This window comes from Salvelinus sp. IW2-2015, unplaced genomic scaffold, assembly GCF_002910315.2.
Source record: "Salvelinus sp. IW2-2015 unplaced genomic scaffold, ASM291031v2 Un_scaffold1250, whole genome shotgun sequence".
Classification (NCBI taxonomy): domain Eukaryota; kingdom Metazoa; phylum Chordata; class Actinopteri; order Salmoniformes; family Salmonidae; genus Salvelinus; species Salvelinus sp. IW2-2015.
This window is the reverse complement of record NW_019942798.1, coordinates 39650-46176: the sequence shown is the minus strand read 5'-3', so window position 1 is coordinate 46176 and position 6527 is coordinate 39650.

Genomic DNA, 6527 nt, shown 5'->3' with positions numbered 1-6527 from the left:
TCCCCCCTCCTCCCTCGTTCCTCCCTCCCTCCTCCCCTCCCTCCCTTCTGTGTCAGGCCAGACAGCGGCATGGAGAGGCCCAGCGAGACTGACGTGTCAGGCCAGACAGCGGCATGGAGAGGCCCAGCCAGACTGACGTGGCCCAGCGAGACTGACGTGTCAGGCCAGACAGCGGCATTGGAGAGGCCCAGCCAGACTGACATGTCAGGCCAGACAGCGGAATTGGAGAGGCCCAGCGAGACTGACGTGTCAGACCAATCAGCGCACTGAGTTACTGTATATAAGAGCCATTGTAGGCCGTCATTGTAAATAAGAATTTGTTCTTAACTGAGGTTAAATAAATKAAATACATAAATAAAATACTATGGAGGTAAACAGACTGTCGGGTATACTGTATATTATACTATACAGTACTATACCTGTTTTTGTATACTACTAGATGAATACTATGGAGGTAAACATACATGGCATTTAAACAACACAACAATCCCACTGAAACCAATAACCAGCTCTAACCGATGAATCCAACCCCCTCTGCAGCTAAAAGTCTCAAACCATTACTCAGTATGTTGGGCTCCACTCTACTCCACTGTAGGGTAAACTGTGGCAAATCAATACTCAGTGCCTCAGATTCTCAGACTTAAACACTGAGAGAGACGTGCGTCATCTGTGTTTTTCTTCAGTTATATTCCTCTACTGAGCCTGAGCAGGCCCTCCCATGAGAATGAGCAGCGTAGATTACAGAAATACTGCTTTTGAACTGTAGTGTGTTCTCTTGGTGAGGGCCTTGGCACTTCAACCCATCTGTAGAGCCTGTAGACACACTGTCAGACCCTCAGACTTAACCAGTGACATGCCCTTTAACCCATCTGTAGAGCCTGTAGACACACTGTCAGACCCTCAGACTTAACCAGTGACATGCCCTTTAACCCATCTGTAGAGCCTGTGGCTGATATACTACAGTATTTACCTTGTGTGTTGACTGAGCCCTCTGACTGGGCCCTCTGACTGGGCCCTCTGATCCTCTGATAGATGTGACATACTGGTTTTATACTTCTGTGTGTTCATTTGAAACAAGCCTTATTTCGGCACGCATATCTCATCTAAAATACTATCGACGACGAGAGGCACTCTCAGAGGCCTACTTTTCAAACTGCCATTCAAACTGCCGCTTGATACAATCTCAGACACTCATCTCATCTAAAACACCATAGACATGCTCTCACAGTCCTGGGCCAAGACTGGAGTTCACTCCACTTCAGTGAGAGACGGAGCGACTGAGAGGCCTTTGAAAACAGTGAAGCGGCCTGCTGTCTGACTAGGACTGTGTGACTACTAGAGAGTAAAGGCGTAGACACACTAGGTTTGGTTTGCTCCTAGCAGATCTCGGCTTGGCAAAACTAACATCTGTGCCTTACATACTCCCTTAAAAGACATTCGGGCTACCGAACTTCGACCATCCTCAAAAAAAAATGTTTTTAAATGCTTGCCCTAACACTGCCGAACACCAAAACGAACAAAAACGTAACAAAATGTTGTCATAATATATGCGCAAACTGTTTCGACTGGGAAGCATACGGTAAGCTTAAGGAGGGAGGGAGTATGCAGACAGTGGCACAGTGAAAGGCCATCCACATCACAGTCACTGGCCTGCTTTGCCTGGGGCTGGGAAGCGTCTCCCTCTCCCTTTCTAGGATGCTTCTCTCCAAGCATCTCTCTCTCTTCTCCTCCCTCTTTCTATTCTTATCGATCCACCCCTTGAATCTCTCTTCTCCTCCCTCTTTCTATTCTTATCGATCCACCCCTTGAATCTCTCTTCTCCTCCCTCTTTCTATTCTTATCGATCCACCCCTTGAATCTCTCTCTCTTTCCTACCCTCTTTCTATTCTTATCGATCCACCCCTTGAATCTCTCCCTCTCTCCTACCCTCTCGCTATGTGTCTCGTTCTCCCGATCTTTCTCTATCCCTCTTTTCTATGCCTTTTGCTTCTGTCCTAGAGGCATCCATGCGTTCAGTGATTTGGGAGTGAGTGAAGTCCAGCTTCAAAGTAAATGTAGCTTCTACGGACGTCATCTAAATGAATGGGAAGTCTTGGCCCAGCTATCTTTTWATTTTTTATTATTTTTTTKGGGGGGGGAGGGGTAGATCAGATATTATATTGCAGATAGAGTGTAGCTTCCATCAATGTAATTGTCTGCATCATTTCCAATCCCCCATATATTTTTGGGTAAATATATAAGTTTTGAATCCGGCATTGTTTTGCGTATCAGTTCATAAACCATGTGCCATGGAATCGGTACATCGAAGTTCCTTACATTTTCCCCCTTCCACTTGCATCTTTCATTGTTACAATAATGCTGCAATCGTTGGTTGTAATTGTGGATAGATCAGACATTTCCATATATTTTTGTTAGCTGCATGTGTGACATAACTCCACCAGTCCTATTTATGATATCATTTACAAAGATTTCTTTCTTTTTTTTATTGCATTTAAAAAATAAAATAAATGTATATTTGAGTTTAACCATAATATTGGTTGTATTATTTGTTCTGTCTTTTCTGGTGGATTCAACTGAAATTGCAACCAGTTTTCTATGGCTTGTTTTAAAAATAGCGATATTTTTKWGATTATTTCATTTTCAAATAATGGAAAGTGTGAGGTTGTAATCTGAATAAAGGGAAAAAGGCCATTATTGAACATGGGGTGAGACATTCTTAATAATCTGCATGAGGAGCAGTTCTGATTTAAACTTTTGTATGACTGAAGCCTTTAGTGAGAGGTCTAATGCTTTAATATTTAATCATTTCTGCCCTCCGAATTCATATTCATTATATAAATAGGTCTGTTTAATTTAGACTTGCTTGCCGTTCCAAATARAATGGAATTGGCCCACCTATTTTAGCAAAGTACAGACCTCAAGGAAATGAAGGAATACCTCAAAGCAATGTAATTCTCAAACACACGGTATAAAAAAGCTTCTTACAATCATATACACTCACAGAGTAGGTTTATGTGAGAGTGGCCTTAAGGTACTGTAGCTTGGTCCGAGAAATGTTTGTAATAACATGTCAACTCCTTGCCATGCCAAACTTGGCAAGGAGTGGCATGATGGTACAAACAGACTGGTACCCAGGCTAGCCTAAAGGTTGACTTGTCGTCCAAGGAGTCTGAAAGATGAAACAGTCAAAGAGCCGGCGAGCCGGTGACCATCGTTGTCTTTCTTTCTTTTCCATTTACCCCTTTTTCTCCTAAATCGCTGCACTCCCCAACGGACTCGGGAGAGGCGAAGGTCGAGAGTCACGTGTCCTACGAAACACGACCCAGCCAAGCCGCACTGCTTCTTGACACACTGCTCGCTTAACCCCGGAAGCCAGCCGACACCAATGTGTCAAAGGAAACACCATCCAACTGGCGACCGGAGTCAGCTTGCAGGCGCCCGGCCCGCCACAAGGAGTTGCTTGATCGCGATGGGACAAGGAAATTCCGTCCGGCAAACCCTCCCCTAACCCGGACAACGCAGGGTCAATTGTGCCTCCTCATGGCTCTCCCAGTCTGRGATCGAACCCGGGGCTGGAGTGACACTGCGACGCAGAACCATCAGACCTATTAAGTGTTAACAGCAGCCTATATTTACCCAGTAGCCTATAGTTGTATCAAAGTATATGTACACCTAAGTTCATTGTTTCGCAACAGTTTAATTCAACACACTGACAACAGTGATGCTACTTAGCGTAGTTATTAGCTAACCGTTTTTCTATGAATGGATAAGTATCTGTGCCCACTACCGTGTCCAGGGCATCTCCCTACTGTAGCTATCCCATAATGAGCAGCACTTAACCCTTACAGTGAGGGGGGCTGATGGTGGGTGACGGGCCAGGGACATAGTAGCTGTGGTTCAGTGCTGTAAGGAGGAGAGCAGCTTACTGAGCCAGGGGTAGACGCACGCACACAGACCTCCCACTATCCCCCACAGACCTCCCACTATCCCCCACAGACCTCCCACTAATCCCCCGACCACTATCCCTCACACTCATAGTCCAACAGGACCTCCCATATCCTCACAGACCTCCCACTATCCCTCACAGACTCCCACTATCCCCCACAGACCTCCCAACAGTCCCCACAGACACTCACCCTCATCCTCACTAGACCTCCATATCTCCACAGCCCCCACTATCCCTCACAGACCTCCAACTACGGTACCGCACAGACCTCGCCACTATCCCTCAAGACTCCCACTATCCCTCATCAGACCTCTCACTACCACGCTCCTCCCAACAGACCTCCCTATCTCAGCCCCCAACCCAAGACCTCCCAGCTATCCCCACAGACCTCCCACATCCCCACAGACTCCACTATCCCCAAGACTCCACTACGCTCAAGACCTTCACTATCCCTCAACACCTCAATACACCCCTAACCCAGACTCCATCTACCACTATCCCTCGCTCCCACATTCAGACCTCCCACTATCCCTCCACAGACCTCTACCCACTTCCCCTCACAGAGACCTCCACTATCCCACATGAACGCTCTCCACTATCCCTCAACAAGACCCCCCTACTCCCACTATCCCCTCACCGACCTCCCCATAATCCCCACAGACGTCCCACTACCCCACACAGACTCCCACTATCCGCCACAGACCTCGCCACTATCCCCACAGACCTCCCACTTCGCACAGACCCTCACTAATCCCTCACAAGACCCCTCCCCACGCCCCACTATAACCACATTCACGACTACCCTCTCACAACCGCCCACTATCCCCCACAGAACCTCCCACATCTCCACTCCCTCAAGACCTGCCACTATCCCCCACTAGCTTCCCACTATCCCCCACAGACCTCCCACTATCCCCTCACAGACCTCCCATTATCCCCTCCACAGACTCCCACTATCCCCACAGACCTCCCACTATCCTCACAATCCCATACCCCCACTATCGCCTCGCCAGACCCCGTCCACTAGGCCCACAGCAACCGTCCCACTGTATCCCCCACAGACGCTCCCACTAATCCCACAGACGTCCACTATCCCCCACAGACCTCTCATATCCCCACAGAAACCCTCCACTATCCCCCACAGCACCCTTCCGCACTATGCCCCACAGACCTCCCACTATCCCCCACATCGTGACGCTCTCACTATTACGCAACAGACCTCCAGCTATCCCCCACAGACCTCCCACTATCCCAACAGACCTCCCACTATCCCCCACAGACCTCCCACTATCCCTCACAGACCTCCCACTATCCCCCACAGACCTCCCACTATCCCCCACAGACCTCCCACTATCCCTCACAGATCTCCCATAGACCTCCCACTATCCAATATAAAACCAATATAAAACCAATATAAAACTCTGAGGCCTAGCCAACCTATCTGTTGTGGATGGAGACATACTGTTTCTGTCAGGATGTGGAAACCCAGGGAAGAATGTTATTGACCCATCAATAAGTCAAGCATTGACCTATTAATCACTGTCTCTAACCTTTACTGTGTGTGTGTGTGTGTGTGTGTGTGTGTGTGTGTGTGTGTGTGTGTGTGTGTGTGTGTGTGTCTGAGACATCTCCCTAACTGACTGCAGGCATTATTATGACTGTAGACTCCCATCTATAGAGCCCTGTCTGTGTGTTTCTGAGATGATACCATGATGAAGACAGCTTGATGAAGACAGCTTGTTGAAGACAGCTTGTTGAAGACAGCTTGATGAAGACAGCTTGATGAAGACAGCTAGTTGAAGACAGCTTGATGAAGACAGCTTGATGAAGACAGCTAGTTGAAGACAGCTTGTTGAAGACAGCTTGATGAAGACAGCTTGATGAAGACAGCTTGTTGAAGACAGCTTGATGAAGACAGCTTGTTGAAGACAGCTTGATGAAGACAGCTTGATGACGACAGCTTGTTGAATACAGCTTGATGAAGACAGCTTGTTGAAGACAGCTTGATGAAGACAGCTTGATGTCAAAAAGCATCACTACTAGAGTAAGGCTGTCAAACAGAGGGTCCAATCTGGCTCAAAGGTGGTTTGAGTAAACAAAATATATATGCACACACACACTTTTTAAATATTTTATTTSAATAMACCAATCAAATGTACATTTAAAAAAGGATACAAACAATTCCAAATGTCCCTGAACACTCAAGGGTAAAGGAAGCTCCTCCTTCTGCCCATGACATCTGAAACAGAGCAGTACTTCCTTCTCTAAACAGCTATTCCTCCTCCACCAAACTTTACAGTTGGCACTATGCATTGGGGCAGGTAGAGTTGTCCTGGCATCCGCCAAACCCAGATTAGTCCGTCGGACTGCCAGATGGTGAAGCCATCCAGAGAACGTGTTTCCATTGCTCCAGAGTCGAATGGCGGCGAGCTTTACACCACTCCAGCCAACGCTTGGCATTGCGCATGGTGATTTTAGACTTGTGTGTGGCTGCTCGGCCATGGAAACCCATTTCATGAAGCTCCCGACGAACAGTTCTTGTGCTGACGTTGCTTCCAGAGGCCGTTTGGAACCTCTGTCG